The following is a 16,909-nucleotide window of genomic DNA, read 5'->3' as shown; positions in this document are numbered from 1 at the left end:
AATAAAAGGATTGAAATGTACAAATGATGTGCAGGGCAATTGCTCACCACCCGCCGACCGACACCCAGCTAGTCCCCGAGCGGCGAATCCCTGCCCCCCACTTCCCAGTTCCTAAACTAGATGGGACGTCACATGGTATGGAATACACTGTTGGCCAGTTTGGGTCAGGTGCCCTGGCTGGGCATGAGAAGCTGAAAAATCCTTGACTATAGTCTAAACGCTACTGAGCAACAACTGAAAACATCAGTGTTATCAACATTCTTCACATACTGAACTCAAAACATAGCACTGTACCAGCTACTAGGAAGACAGTTAACTATATCCCAGCTGAAACCAGGACAGTATCCACCCCTTATTCTATACCATTGACGTCATGCTCAGTTCCCATACCTTTAGTTACATCCTGATCAATCATCACCACCTTTCCATCCCTTTGAGACATATGAACAATGATATATATATATATATATATATATATAAGTATACACACACAGAGATATCAGTTCTTTAGTTCATGGGTTATGTTCATAAAATGTTTGTTGAGTTCATTTAGTTTCCGACTCTGGGCTCCATCTGTCATACCAGTCTGTCTGGGCAGGAGGGATGGTGCAAAGTCCTCTCAGTCGGTAGAGCAGAATTGGGCTTCAGTGCGGTGTGACGAGCAGATGACATTTGACACAGCAGGAGGATGGTGTGCACCATTGGATTGTTGCATGCTGGAGTCAGTTCTGGTTCCACCTCTACTGTGCTTTGCTCAGTTTTATCACAGTTCTTTCTTGCTTGATCCAAGTGATTCTTACTATAGTACTATGGATATAGCATGTAACAATTATAGTAATGATAACATACAGTAGCAGGGTTATACAGCAACTAATATACAGTTTAATTCTGGCTATTTTCACCTAAAATCAAATCCCCTTGAGGCACACATCGGACTTCTCCATCTTTTCGCATCACCCACCAAGTGCACCCAGGCCCTTGAGCAAAAGCAATCCCACGAATGGGTTTACCTTTGCCTGAGGCAAGAGTAACCCAGACTGTTTTCCCTAGCATATTTTTCATGTGCACTACAGGGACTTTATCCCCTTCTACAGTATGTAAAAATTCTGATTGGGCAGGGCCACTCCGATTGGCAGATCCTCTGGTGTTGACTAACCAGGTGGCTTTTGCTAAATGTGTATCCCAATGTTTGAAAGTTCCGCCCCCCATTGCTCTCGATGTAGTCTTTAACAGTCCATTGTATCGCTCAATTTTCCCAGAGGCTGGTGCATGATAGGGGATATGATACAACCACTCAATGCCATGCTCTTTGGCCCAGGTGTCTATAAGGTTGTTTCGGAAATGAGTCCCGTTGTCTGACTCAATTCTTTCTGGGGTGCCATGTCACCACAAGACCTGCTTCTCAAGGCCCAGGATAGTGTTCCGGGCAGTGGCATGGGGTACAGAATATGTTTCCAGCCATCCGGTGGTTGCTTCCACCATTGTAAGCACATAGCGCTTGCCTTGGCGAGTTTGTGGGAGTGTGATATAGTCAATCTGCCAGGCTTCCCCAAATTTATATTTCAGCCATCGCCCTCCATACCACAGGGGCTTTAACCGCTTGGCTTGCTTAATTGAAGCACATGTTTCACATTCATGGATAACCTGTGCGATAGTGTCCATGGTCAAGTCGAACCCTCGATCTCGAGCCCATCTATATGTTGCATCTCTTCCCTGATGGCCTGAAGTATCATGGGCCCACTGAGCCATAAATAGCTCACCCTTATGTTGCCAGTCCAGGTCCACCTGAGCCACTTCAATCTTGGCAGCCTGATCCACCTGTTGGTTGTTTTGATGTTCTTCAGTGGCCCAACCCTTGGGTACGTGAGCATCTACATGATGTACTTTTACAACCAGATTGTCTAGCTAGGGTGCAATATCTTGCCACAGTGCGGCAGCCCAAATGGGTTTACCTCTGCGCTGCCAGTTGCTCTGCTTCCATTGCTGTAACCACCCCCGCAGGGCATTTGCCACCATCCATGAGTCAGTATAGAGATAGAGCACTGGCCACTTCTCTCTTTCAGCAATATCTAATGCTAGCTGGATGGCTTTCACCTCTGCAAACTGACTCGATTCACCTTCTCCTTCAGCAGTTTCTGCAACTTGTCGTGTAGGACTCCATACAGCAGCCTTCCACCTCCGATGCTTTCCCACAATGCGACAGGATCCATCAGTGAACAGGGCATATTGCTTCTCATTTTCTGGTAGTTTTATTATACAGTGGGGCCTCTTCAGCATGTGCCACCTCCTCCTCTGGCAACATTCCAAAATCTTTGCCTTCTGGCCAGTCCGTGATCACTTCTAAAATTCCTGGGCGACTGGGGTTTCCTATGCAAGCCCGTTGTGTGATCAGTGCGATCCACTTACTCCATGTGGCATCAGTCGCGTGATGTGTAGAGGAGACCCTCCCTTTGAACATCCAGCCCAGCACTGGCAGTCGGGGTGCTAAGAGGAGCTGTGTCTCAGTACCAACCACTTCTGAGGCGGCTCAAACTCCTTCATACGCTGCCAATATCTCTTTTTCAGTTGGAGTATAGCGAGCCTCGGATCCTCGATGTCCTTGACTCCAAAACCCCAGGGGTCGGCCTCGGGTCTCCCCAGGTGCTTTCTGCCAGAGGCTCCAGGTAGGGCCATTCTCCCCAGCTGCAGTATAGAGCACATTTTTAATATCTTGTCCTGTCCAGACTGGTCCAAGGGCTACTGCATGAACAATCTCCCGTTTAATTTGTTCAAAGGCTTGTTGTTGTTCAGGGCCCCATTTAAAATCATTCTTCTTCCAGGTCACTTGATAGAGAGGGCTTACAATCAAACTGTAATTTGGAATATGCATTCTCCAAAACCCCACGACACCTAAGAAGGCCTGTGTGTCCTTTTTATTAGTCGGGGGAGACATAGCTGCTATTTTGTTAATCACATCCATTGGGATCTGACGACGTCCATCTTGCCATTTTATTCCCAAAAACTGGGTCTCCTGTGCAGGTCCCTTGACCTTACTTTCTTTTATGGCAAAACCAGCTTTCAGAAGGATTTGGATTATCTTCTTCCCTTTCTCAAAGACTTCTTCTGCCGTGTTGCGCCATACGATGATGTCATCGATGTATTGCAGGTGTTCTGGAGCTTCACCTTTTTCCAGTGCAGTCTGGATTAGTCCATGGCAAATGGTGGGGCTGTGTTTCCACCCCTGGGGCAATTGATTCCAAGTGTACTGGACACCCCTCCAAGTAAAGGCAAATTGTGGATGACACTCTGCTGCCAGAGGGATTGAGAAAAACACATTAGCAATGTCAATTGTAGCATACCGCTTGGCTGCCTTTGACTCTAGTTCGTATTGAAGTTCTAGCATATCTGGAACGGCAGCACTCAGCAGTGGTGTAACTTCATTCAGGCCGCGATAGTCAACTGTTAGTCTCCACTCCCCATTAGACTTCCGCACTGGCCATATGGGACTATTAAAGGGTGAGCGAGTTTTGCTGCTCACTCCTTGGCTCTCCAGTTGGCGAATCAACTTGTGGATGGGAATCAGAGAGTCTCGGTTGGTGCGATATTGCCGCCGGTGCACCGTCGTGGTAGCAATGGGCACTTGTTGTTCTTCAACCTTCAGCAACCCCACAACCGAAGGGTCTTGAGAGAGACCAGGCAGGGTAGACAGCTGTTCAGTGCCCTCCGTCTCCAAGGCAGCTATACCAAAAGCCCATCGATACCCCTTTGGGTCCTTAAAATACCCCCTCCTGAGATAGTCTATGCCAAGGATACACGGAGCCTCTGGACCAGTCACAATGGGGTGTTTCTGCCATTCATTCCCAGTTAGGCTTACTTCAGCTTCCAATACAGTTAACTCTTGGGATCCCCCTGTCACACCAGAAATACAAATGGATTCTGTCCCTTTATAACTTGATGGCATTAGAGTGCACTGTGCGCCGGTGTCTACTAGAGCCTTATACTCCTGTGGGTCTGACGTGCCAGGCCATCGAATCCACACAGTCCAATAGACCCGGTTATCCCTTTCCTCCACCTGGCTGGAGGCAGGGCCCCTCTAATTCTGGTCAGAGTATCCAGTACTCACTTCTCGTAAAATTGGCTCAGAATTCCCTTCAAGAGGATCGGAAATAAAAATCAGCCCTTCTACTCTGTTTGGAAACTGGAGCGGCATTTTTCCTGGTAGAATCCCCTTTTGTGGTGGTTTTTCCTCGCAGTTCACGTACCCGTGCATTTAGGACCGAGGTAGGTTTTCCGTCCCATTTCCTCATGTCCTCTCCATGATCACATAGGTAAAACCACAGGGCACCTCGCGGTGTGTACCTTCTATATTCTCTCTCTTGGGCAGAGGAATGCTCACTCCTAATAGCCGAGACATTGGTCCTTACACGTGTGGAGTAGGACATATCCTCTTTGAGTTTCTGGAAATCCTCGGACAGCTTCTCCACAGCCGCAATGCAGGCTTGTAGGGAGGAGGAGAGATTTTCTTCGTATTGACGGAGTTGGCGAGCCACTTCCTCCACTGTCGGTGCCTCTTCATCCTTCCAGGCCATTATTGCCAATGTGTTGGCATAGGATGATGGTGCGCTCCGTACAAACTTCCGCCACATGGGTCGTGTGCATTGGACTTCGTCTGGATCTTTGGGTAATTGTGGGTTGTCCGGGTCGTGATGAATCGTCTCTAGCACAGCTAATTCCCTCAGATATTGAATACCTTTTTCCATGGTGGTCCACTTGCTTGCTTGACATATAACATCTTCCTTAAAGGGGTACCTTTCCTTCACACTTGACAGGAGTCGCCTCCAGAGGCTGATGGCTTGTGTCCCTCTTCCAATTGCCTTGTCAATGCCACCTTCCCTGGCAAGCGATCCCAGCTGCTTGGCTTCCCTACCTTCTAATTCCAAGCTATTAGCCCCATTGTCCCAGCATCGGAGGAGCCAGGTGATATGCTCACCTATACGGCGGCCAAAGTCTTTTCGCAAATCCCGCAGCTCACTCAAGGATAGGGACCGGGTTAATACCTCTGGTTCTGCCTCTTCCTCCTGTTCCCGTGATGGCCCTGGTTCACCTTCATCCTTCGCTAAGTGAACTGATTTTTTTGTATATTTCTTTTTCTGTACGGGGGCAACTGATACTGGTGCAGGTTGGTCCGCTGGTTCAGTTGCAGTATCGCTCGCCGGGTTTTGGATAACCGCAGTGTCTGTCACCGAGGTTTGGGTAGCAGCAGTGCTCGTCGCTGGGGCTGGAGGGACCGCAGTGCCCATTGCCAAGGTTTGGGTAGCTGCTGTGCTCATTGCTGGGGCTGGAGGGGCCGCAGCGCCCATTGCCAATGTTTGGGTGGCCGCGGTGCTCATCATTTTGTTAGGTCCAGAGACTTTCTCTTCCCCTTGAGGGTACTGAGTGGTGTCGAACAGGGCTCGATAGGCATGGGCCAGGCCCCAGCACGTTGCAGTGATTTGTATCTCTCTGGAGCTGCCGGGGTGACAGCATACCTTTTCCAAATATTTTACTAGTTCTTCTGGATCCTGCACTTGTTCAGGGGTGAATTTCCAAAACATTGGAGGTGCCCACTTTTCTAGGTACTTGCCCATACTATCCCACACACCCTGCCACTCATAATTATCCAGCCTTGGGGCAGATCTCTGGGTGATCTTCTTAAATAGCTGTTTAACCTTAAATGAGAGCTGAACCACATTCAGAAGTATGCTAATTCCTAGCAGTAGGGCTAGAACCGTGCTAGTCCCAACATCCCAGGAGTATTCAAATTTTTCAGAATTCTCAAACACCATTGTAACTGGACTGAAGGAGAAAGGAGAGGGGAAGAAAGGTACCCCACCCACAGACTGGTTTTCCATGGTGGAAAGGTAAATGGTATAATTATTAATAGTTTCCCACAGATGGCTCCCGCAGTATAAAGGTGACAATGCTAAGTGCAAATACCGGATTAATCCCACAGCCGATGACTTTATCATACCATAAACCAGAGTTATACCATACATCAAAGCGAAAACCTTAATCCACCTCCCATGGATGATAAGCAGCAGAAGAGGAACTACATACAGGAAGCGAGGTGATACATAACAGAGCCTTAAAAACCAGAGCAACAACTCTAAGAATACATAAATCAACATAATGAATGCTTAGAACAAATTTGTTTTAACAAGCTCTGGTCAGGTTTGTCGTTATCTCAACCCTTCATGCCCCACGTTGGGCGCCAAAAGGACTGTCGTGGTTTAACCCCAGCCAGCAACTAAGCACCACGCAGCCGCTCACTCACCCCCCCCCATCCAGTGGGATGGGGGAGAAAATCAGGAAAAGAAGTAAAACTCCTGGGTTGAGATAAGAACGGTTTAATAGAACAGAAAAGAAGAAACTAATAATGATAATGATAACACTAATAAAATGACAACAGTAGTAATAAAAGGATTGGAATGTACAAATGATGCGCAGGGCAATTGCTCACCACCCGCCGACCGACACCCAGCCAGTCCCCGAGCGGTGATTCCCCACCCCCACTTCCCAGTTCCTATACTAGATGGGATGTCACATGGTATGGAATACACCGTTGGCCACTTTGGGTCAGGTGCCCTGGCTGGGCATGAGAAGCTGAAAAATCCTTGACTATAGTCTAAACGCTACTGAGCAACAACTGAAAACATCAGTGTTATCAACATTCTTCACATACTGAACTCAAAACATAGCACTGTACCAGCTACTAGGAAGACAGTTAACTCTATCCCAGCTGAAACCAGGACACTTGTATTTAAAGAAACTTAATGACTGGGTAGTGTTTCAATTTTAGTAACTCAATTTTGGATTATCATTCGTATGGGTTTTCTCTTTATGAAAATACATTCTTCAGCAGAATTATTCAGTTTTTCAATTTTTCATATTATTCATGAACGATTGGAGAGAGTTTCAAATTGATGGGATGATACCAGATTCAGGCAACTGTATCGATCTGATTCTCTCAGAAGCTGGAAAATGTGTGGGTTTAGTACCCTCTGGTATTGGTTAATATGCAACACTTTGTTTTATATATTGCTAGATTTGTCTTCAAAATTATACTGCAAGGTGTTTAAGAATCATTTAATTAATGAAGACTTAGTAAATATTTAGACTTTATAATTCCTGAGTACTAACTAGCTTTAGTAAAAGTGCACTGATGAAATCTTTGACTTATTGGAATTTTCTGCTGTTATTCCATTAGATTATATTAGATTATTATATTAGTACATGTGATTGACTTTATTAAAATGGAAACTAACAGCATTGTCCTGAGACATTTTTTAAGACATACACTGGTAATCAGCTTCTCTAGACATCTCTGCTAATAAATATAAAACCTCATCTTTTAACAACTTTATCCTTCAGGGTTTTCAGAGTCTATGGCAACTTGAAACATACTAATACAATTAGAGAAGGAATTAGTGGAAGTCTTTCACTGATTCTCATGCCCAGTTTGCAGTCCAAATCCATAAAAAAAAATTCTGTCTCCTGACTTTGGATTTGAAAGAAACTTCTTAATTCTATCATGTTTTTTTGGGCTGTAAGTACTCTGGATAACTTCCATGCTTGCCTGCCCTCTGTAATGCTACACTGTGCTCGAACCATCACACTTTTCTATGTTTTTTAACCAGATTGTGGCATCTTTTTCTAGAGTTGGTTGGTATGAGGTCACTCTAGTCCTTCTAGCTTCTCAGACAACATTTAATGAAAAAGACAGTCCCTTAAATTGACTGAGAAAGGAGGCCTGAGAAAACAGAACTTGTTATTGTAACCATGTTTTCATGATGGTACCATTGATGACGACCTGGACTTGGGAAGTTTTATCCACTGGATTGAAAACATAGGAGTAAGAGACCTGGGGTTTTTAAAGATTAAACTACACTTTTATCAAGTTGACAGAGAGTCCAGTAAATTGATTAAAGACAATTTCTTCTGACAACTCAGAGATCATAACAAATATTTTAACAAAGAAATATTTTATGATTGTCTAATAAAATATGCCTTTTTTCAATCACAAGATAAACTTCTTTCTTACATACTAAAAAAACCTATATCAAGCAACACATAAAACCAAACAGTACATTTTAATACAGAAAAAATCAACTGGAATATTTTTAAAAGAGCTGTGTTCTCCTGTTTTCCAGATAACCAACTGGTACCATTGTCTGAGTAAGGAGGCATAATAATTGTTTCTTTGACTACAACAGAGAGTGTTCTACCAGCTGTTTCTTATGTCTTGTGACACATATACCACAGATAAATATCTCAGTAGGTGGTAGTGGTTGCCTACTAACAAGAAACCCTTAGTCAGTGTTCTAAAGATCATTCCCTCTCTTTTCTCCTTTCAGAATGAACTCTGCATCTTTTTATGGAAAAGAAGCAGCTAGAATACCCTTCTGTCTCACCCTTCTCCACTATTATCTCCTAGTCCCAACTTTTCTCACTGATCATGAACCTTACTATGGTATTTCTGCTTTCAGAATAAGGGGGTTTAATTCACTGAAACCATGAGGATCATTTAATTCTGTTTTCACTTGCTCATAATATATCATGCAATCTCCCACACAATCAAAATCAAGTTGCAAGAGACCCTCTAAACTCCCAATGTTTACTCTTTTCCTAGGTTTAGGGAAAAGCTAATAAAAATCAAATGAAATCTTTCAGATGCAAAAAGCAATCCCAAGCCACAGAATTCTTTCTTCTCCTACTTTATGTTCATTTCAATTTACTTGAATTTCAGCTTGCCCTAAAAGAAGGACCTAAGGTAGAGGAAGGAACTTCCTATGTTCATGAATTATGTGTTGTAGAGTAAAGAATTTTGAATTTAGTTGTATAATCTTGTGGAGTTACCACTTCATGCAAATACTTTCAAAAATATATCCTATAGAACCTTCAAAGGTGCCTCCATTCCTTCAGCAAAGAAAATCTGCGCAGGTTGTCAAAATATGCACCTCAGTTAAGCCTATATCAATTCTCTCTAGAAGGATTTGTCTAATGACAGCAGATGCAAACATCTTCATAAGTTCCAACTATTGATTCAAGGTGGTATAAGTAAGATTGCAGTTATGCTTTTCATGACCTACTCCTTTTAGCTGTTGGACTGTTTAATCACAAGCAGATAGCCTATTATCTCTTTCAGGTTTCTGTGTATTTAAGCATTCTTATAATTAACATAGTTAAAATTATATCCCTAGAAATTTTTTAAAAAAACTTTCATTTTGCAAAGTCAAGCATTCAAAAATAGACAATTCAAGAATCTGACTTGTCTGTTAAGTCTGAATTTAACTTCCTCTAGCATATATATTGTGATACAGCCTTTAATAACTGGATATCCTTTTCATACCAGATCTGTACCTTATACAGTTCTGAATGGTTTTCTGCTATTTGTTTCTCTTCTCCAAATCCATTCTATGGCCACAGGCCTTATTTAATGTATTCTATCAGTGATCTGCTCTTAGTGGGATTTTCCCCTCCCCTTCCCCCCTCCCCCCAGCAGACATTTCTGGGGTTTTCACTGTAATACTAAGTGCAGTGCAGATGTTACTCTGGAATACTAGCGTTCATTCCTGATACAACCATAAAATTTCTATTTCAAAATGAATGCATGGTTCCAAGCTGCCCACCCACACACACATTAATTGGACACTGAGTTTGTGTTTCTTGTTTTATTCATGCTCATGCTGACATACATTGGAGTAGATTTGCTGAACACTTGCAACTGCAAACAGGTAGAGCTATGCTTGTACATATAAAGGGCAAAAGAAAGTTGTCTGAATTTATCATTGGATTCAGGTTTCAGCTATGTATGTTCAGCTTATACCTAGACATATGTAACTAGTTTTTAAGGTGGAATTCAGCAAGGTCATCACATCCATCTTTGCAGCTGTTCAGATTTGGATGGAATATTTGGGATGCAAATTCTCTATGTTACTGATGAAGAAACAAGTCAGAGGTGACAGGTTTTATTAGCTCAGGTGCAGCACTGCATGATTGCAGCTATGCTGGCACGTTCAGAAACAGCATGGCTATTTCTATAATGCCTGTAACAGGATCTGAGAAGCCATTCCTAACTCAGGCTCTTGGGCTACCTCTGCACCCTGTTCATGCCATCATATCTGCAGTTGGCTTTGGTTCAGCTTGGCTTATTCACTCCAGCTCTTCTGAAATTAAGATGACTCCATTGCTGCTTTCTGTAAATTACAGCACTTTTTAGCTCCAGTGGGCTTATTAGGTCGGAGGCATTTGCAAATAAAGCCCAGTATTCTGCCTGACCTAGCAAGCCCTTTTCTTGGCCTTCTTGGAAGGGAGGGCTACAAGGTATCAAGTGGAGAAATGCCTACAGATTCAGTATAGCTGGTGCTGAGATGCAGCTAATACATCCTATTAAATCTAAGTTGAGTTTTGTGGAATTACTCATATTTTCTGTATTATGCTCTGTAGTGATATATTTGGGTATAGCACCAAATCACAGCTGACTCCATATATTTCTGCTGTTAGCTGCACTGAAGCTAACAAGCCCATTTGGAACCAAGGACTGAGGTAGGTATATTTTATTTGTTGATATCATGTATAATATCCAGATTATCTGAGCTTTTCTGCTAGTTGGAGTGTCTAAATGAACTATTATCTTGAGTAAATGAGATCTCACTGTAGTCTAAGGCTCACTCAAATATGTGTACACTGTCTTACCTGAGCCTGAAGTTTAGCCCTGCTATCTCTGGGATACAGCTGATTCCATTCATAGGCCTGGAATGCTGACTGATGTTCAAAAACCTTACCTTTTTACTTTGTGTTGTGGATTCAGCTCCTGCGTTCTTTGCTTTGTATGTTTGGGGGATTTTTTTCAATTTTCTATTGCTTATGGAGACAGTGAGATCTTTATAAAAGATCATTCAGGTTTTTTCCAATCACTGCTGTTTTGAGACCCCTTAAATCTTTAATATAGTAGTGCATGATATGCCTCATTGGTTGTGTTGTGCATCATCAGTAGCTGAGTTTTGCCAGCAAATTTGAGATCTTTATACTGTCTTTCAGTAACATCCTGAATCTTTACTTCACACTGTCAAAAATCAGTGCAACAGAAACAAATAGTCAAATTCTAGACAAATTCAAATTAGAAATAAGGTGCAGATTTTTAACAATGATAGTGACTGTTTTTAATTCAAGTCTTGTTTTTCCTCTGTAAGATATGCTTTAATCAAATAAGCTATTTGGCTCAATACCCAACCTGTTGCTGAAACCATATTCTGTCTACCCCTACAGTTTCTCTTCACACAAATATGACCCCTGTCTCTTTCTCTAGTTTTCATCTCTGTTACTTCATCCTTCCCTCCTGCATTCAGCTAAGCTTCTAGCTTCCATTTTTCTTTCTCTCTCTACTCCTTTGCAACCTTCAATGCTTCTGCCCCTGCCACTTTCTCTCCTGTTGCACATATCACCCTATGAGTCAGACCCCCCATGTCTTTCTTCTCTGCATATATGTACCACTTCACCCTCTCCTTCCCAAACCCTCTTGTAACCCTCCCACATGCAAACAGACCCCATTTCTTCTTCCTCCCCTCCCCTTTCTTTACTCTTATACATTCATGTGTGTCTCTGCCTTCCTCCTATTTGCTGCATGATTTCCATCTGTGAGGATATTAAGAGAACAGGGAGAACAGTCAGATTCTTCTGTTGGGGAACAGATGATGATGATTAAAAATTCCTTTCAGCTCAGAGCTTCTCTTTGTGATGGAACAAAACCAAAGTCCTGTTATACAGTCTTTTTTTATTGTAATATTTGAGAATAGAATTTGATTTTTATCTTTTCAAATATTTTAGGCTTTAACGAAACTATATGTTGTATCAAGACTGTACAAAAATAAATGTATATTTCATCCATCAGCAAGCAGACAGTCTTTTGGAAATTTGAATGAAACCAACCAAACATACAAAATTAGCCAAAACATTTTGATAGCTGCAAGAAGTTTTGTATGCAGTGTTGCTTCCTTAGTTTTATTTATTGGTAATCCTTCATATTATTACTTTTTGCTTTGCCTAAAAACAACTTTTAAATTAAAAAAATTAATGTGTCTTCATTTAGAGAGAAATGTTCATTGCTTTTCTTTAGACTAAAAAAAAATTGTTCTACATGTATGTGCTGTTTCACATGGATCATTGTTACTTTCTTATCAAAAGTCTCAAGGATAATGATTTTATTAATGTTTTTAATAATATAGTCCAATTGTAGGAATTAATGTAACAAAACTCAGTGGAAGACTTCATGAAAGGGGAAGGTGATTTTCACTTTAATTAATTTCTTAAATAAGTTGTATCTACACACTCATTCACAGAGGACAAAAGATGCTGGCTGTTGAGTTCTTGCTATGATTTCTGGGTTCCTCTTAACTAGTGATGATAGACTGGTTTTTGGACAGGCCTTTATGCCCTTTGGGAGTCAGTAGTTGCTGTGGTGGGATCATTTGCTTCAGACTCTAGCTTATCTAACCCACCTTAAATATCTTAGGCAAGGTTGCTGACCATTGTCAATATTTTCCTCATTTTTAATATATTATGTCCATAGTGCATCTTCCTGTTAACATCTGTGTTGTGGTCTCATCACAAGTTTTCTGCTAACAAGTCATCTGCACTATGGTCCTGGTGCAAGCAATATCTTCTCAGTGTTTACCTGTTTTATTGCTACTAATCATGTCCGTGGCTCTCAGTGCATGCCATTCTTGCAGCTCTTGATCTCTTCTTCCATCTTTTCCTTTTACAAGCATGCATTTCTATTCATACTTCATTAATACCAATGTTAATATTGCTATTGCAAAACTTTACGTGATTATAGCAACTTTTATTTGGTTTGCATAGCAGGAGAAGTTAAGTTTTAACTGGGTTTTGCAATAGCAATATAATTATTTCTCTTTGTAGGTAGCTGAAAAAAACGGGTTTATTTACAGTTTCTGTTACTACTTACTTACAATAAAAAAAAAATTGGTGAAAGTACTGCATTGCACACAAATGATCCATTACTTGAAAAGTGAAAATGAACTACATTGAGGAAAGTGACAGCTTCGGCCTTTCTAAAGCCTTAAATTTTTAGTTTGCCAAATAGATGCTTACTTTTTAAAAAAAGTATTTTCTAGAATTGCTACAGATGCATTTTTAATATTTACAATTTATAGTTTTAAGTAGCTGTGTTTGGGTGTATTCTGTTGATAATACATAATATTTTCATGTACAAGGCAATAAAGAAAATGTGAATTTCTTGACTTCAGTCTGTATGAATCCTCAAATTTATAAATACTTAGAAATGCATATAAAAATCATTTTAATATTATTATTAAAGCTTATAAAACAGGTATGAATATTGAATCATGGAGCTCATCTGTGTTAGGTAACCATTCAGTGGTACTGCCAGAAGCATGCTGAGTCCAAGTGATTACCATCTGTAAGAGGAAAGAAGTGGACACTTTAAATTTCTGCTTAATATGGTTGTTATTTAAAAAAGGAAATTCTCCCATTTTTTTTATTTTTATATATATTTGAATATATAAATCTATTTTCCATCATAATTTCATAACTATATTTTAATTATGTTCAGTATAAATACTGGTATTAGAATAATGCCAAGACTGTCTAGAACAAGTGGATAGGTACCATTTTAGGCACCAGCTCAAGAGAACACTGAAGTACATATTTACAGTTGAGCATAGATGCCTTAAATTAGAGATTACCATAATTAAATATTTTGTAAACTGATTTAGCATATTTCATTGCTGTTTCCTGGTTTTTGTTGTGTTCTCATTCATCATAGAAAGGTTTTCTGTCTTGGAAAACAGTAGATTCTTTTGCTTTCCACGTTAAGTGTACTGTTATATTGCCAAAAAATATTACATCAAGTATAGCATAAAATTTATGCTATAAATTATGGGCATGATGAGGAGATGCTGACATGGTATTTTTGCTCTCAAAATTTCTGTATATAAAGAGAAATATTTTACATTCCCAGTGAAATACATGAAAGGCTGTTTTTTGGATGAATCCAGTTACAGCAGACTGCTCTCATGGAGCTTCCTGCTTGTGTGCTACACTTTATCTACTTAATAAAATAATCCTCTTGTATTAGGCAGACACTCCAGTCCTGTTATTTATCCTTTCATAAACCCCAAACTGCTAGTTGATTTTTGCTTGTAGTGACGCTATAATGGTCTAATTATTTCTGTAGCAGTTGTAGCTGTTGGAGCAGTTTTCATTTTCTAGTAGTGTTGTGTGCCATTAACTAACGGGTAGCATTTCATAATACAATGGAAATTCCACATGTAAGAGAAAGCACTACTTTCTATTATGAAATCATCTAGTTTTGTTTCAGCTGGTTCATAGTCTAATTAGTCTGTTTATTTCATTTTTATTAACAGCTATGAAATCTGAGATTATGTTTTGACACTATATGCTGCAAAAAGTGAACTACTGCTTTTATAGTAAAACTTGTTTTAAGAAGCTGTCATGGTTTAAGCCCAGCTGGCAACAAAGCACCATGAAGCTGCTTGCTCACTCCTTGCCCACCAGCCCCAGTGGGATGAGGAGGAGAAAATATAAAGAAACACTCGTGGATTGAGACAAGGACAGGGAAGGATCACTCACCAATTATGGTCACGGGCAAAAGACAGACTCAACAACTTGGGGAAAAAAACAAAATCAATTTCATTTACTACCGAATCAAAACAAGAATAACGAGAAGTAAAACCAAATCTTAAAACACCTTCCCCCCACCCCTCCTTCCTTCCCAGCTCAGCTCCACACCTGGTTTTCTCTACCTCCTCCCCCCAGTGGCGCAGGGGGACTGGGAATGGGGGTTGGGGTCAGTTCATCACACATTGTCTCTGCACTCCTTCCTCCTCAGAGGGAGGACTCTTCACTCTTCCCCTGCTCCAGCATGGGGTCCCTCCCACAGGAGACAGTCCTTCACAAACTTGTCCAGCATGGGTCCTTTCTGTGGGCTGCAGACATTCAGGCAAAGGCTGCTCCAGTGCAGTCTTTCCCATGGAGTCATGGCCATCTTCGAGGGCATCCAACTGCTCCAGCGTGGGGTCCTCCACAGGCTGCAGGTGGGCATCTGCTCCACCACTCACCTCCATGGGCTGCAGGGGGACAGCCTGCTGTCTTACCACAGGCTGCAGGGGCATCACCTCCTCTGGCGCACCTCCTCCCCCTCCTTCACTGACTTTGGTATCTCCATAGGTGTTTCTCTCACATTCCAATCTCCACACCGGCTGCAGGTTTCCCTTCTTAAATATGTTATCGCAGAGGCGCTACCACCGTCACTGATTGGGTCGGCCTTGGTCAGAGGTGGGTCCAACTTGGAGCTGGGGAAGCTTCTAGAAGCTTCTCACAGGAACCACCCCTGTAGCCCTCTCCCCCACTACCAAAACCCCGCCACACAAACACAAAACAGAAGCACATAAAGATATCATGTAGCTAGAGTTCTATACTGAAGGGCTTGTAGTGAAATCCTCTTAACTTAGTTTTGAAGATTGTCCTGGTTTCATCTGGGATAGAGTTAATTGTCTTCCTAGTAGCTGGTATAGTGCTATGTTTTGGGTTCAGTATGAGAAGAATGTTGATAACACACTGATGTTTTCAGTTGTTGCTAAGTTTTATGTTTAGACTAAAGTCAAGGATTTTTCAGCTTCTCATGCCCAGCCAGCAAGAAGGGTGGAGGGGCACAAGAAGTTGGGAGGGGACACAGCCAGGGCACCTGACCCAAACTGGCCAACAGGGTATTCCATACCATGTGATGTCACAACTAGTATATGTACTGGGGGTGGGGAGACCGCCGCTTAGGGACTAACTGGTCATCAGTCGTCAGGTGGTGAGCAATTGCATTGTGCACCACTTGTATATTCCAATCCTTTTATTATTATTATTGTCATTTTATTGTTGTTATTATTTTCTTTCTGTTCTATTAAACTCTTCTTATCTCAACCCACAAGTTTTACCTTTTTCCTTCTGATTGTCTGCCCCATCCCACTGGCGGGGGGGGGGGGAAGTGAGTGAGCGGCTGTGCGGTGCTTAGTTGCTGGCTGGGGTTAAACCACGACAAAGATATTCCTGTGGATGGTTTCTTGTGAAGATGAATAGATGAAACATTGGCTACAATAGACTGTAAAAGTCAGAATTTCCTTGTAAGAGTAATTTTGTTAAAGGACAGTTAAGCTTGTATTTGTGTTACAGTGATGAGGATAATCAGATTTAACCTGAAATGAAATAATATATTTTGTACAGTAAGCGATGGAAATCACTTTTTTTTTCATCTGTAACTAACAGTGCTTTCAAATCAAGGTTGAACAGAGTAGCTAAAAGACATTTTCTTGACCTTTATTCAGTAACAAATACCAGTAAACAGAACTACTAACGAAAACATGTCCTTGGTGACTTTTTTCCTTATTGTGATTTTGAGACATTAGAAATACTAAACTATGTTTTGATGATAAACATAAAATATACTGTATACAACTGAGGTATACTGTGCTATTTTTGCTCAAAAGTCTAGGAATTCATGCAGTGCATGTCAAGCACTGAAGATAAATTAGCAACTCTAAATCACCTTCTGATGCTATGTTTGTATTGGGAAGTTACAGGCTCATACTCTGCCAATTTGACCCTGTAATATAAGAAAATTAGAACCTTTCCATCCTGTTCAAAAATGAGCTGATGAAAATGAGGATCTTTATTACTTGGTTAAGCATATTAGAAAGAAATGTATAAGATTGTATACAATTTTTCATTTAAAAGTCCTTGCAAGGCAAGGCTTGCAAGGCGGTTGTTGCTCTGATGGCCTAGAGCCTCGTTCTGACAGGGCCCTGAGGTGTCCCTGTCTCATGGGACAAAAACTGAGGCATCC

General features: G+C 41.5%; 1 protein-coding gene across 3 annotated transcripts in view; it reads left to right on the top strand.

Moving 5' to 3' along the window:
- LOC138683425 (tyrosine-protein kinase Fer-like) overlaps positions 1–16,909 on the top strand; it is a 219,998-nt gene that overhangs the window by 122,882 nt on the left and 80,207 nt on the right. The gene's annotated exons all lie outside the window — the stretch shown is intronic.

This window comes from Haliaeetus albicilla, chromosome W, assembly GCF_947461875.1.
Source record: "Haliaeetus albicilla chromosome W, bHalAlb1.1, whole genome shotgun sequence".
NCBI lineage: Eukaryota > Metazoa > Chordata > Aves > Accipitriformes > Accipitridae > Haliaeetus > Haliaeetus albicilla.
This window is presented reverse-complemented; position numbering and strand designations above follow the sequence as displayed.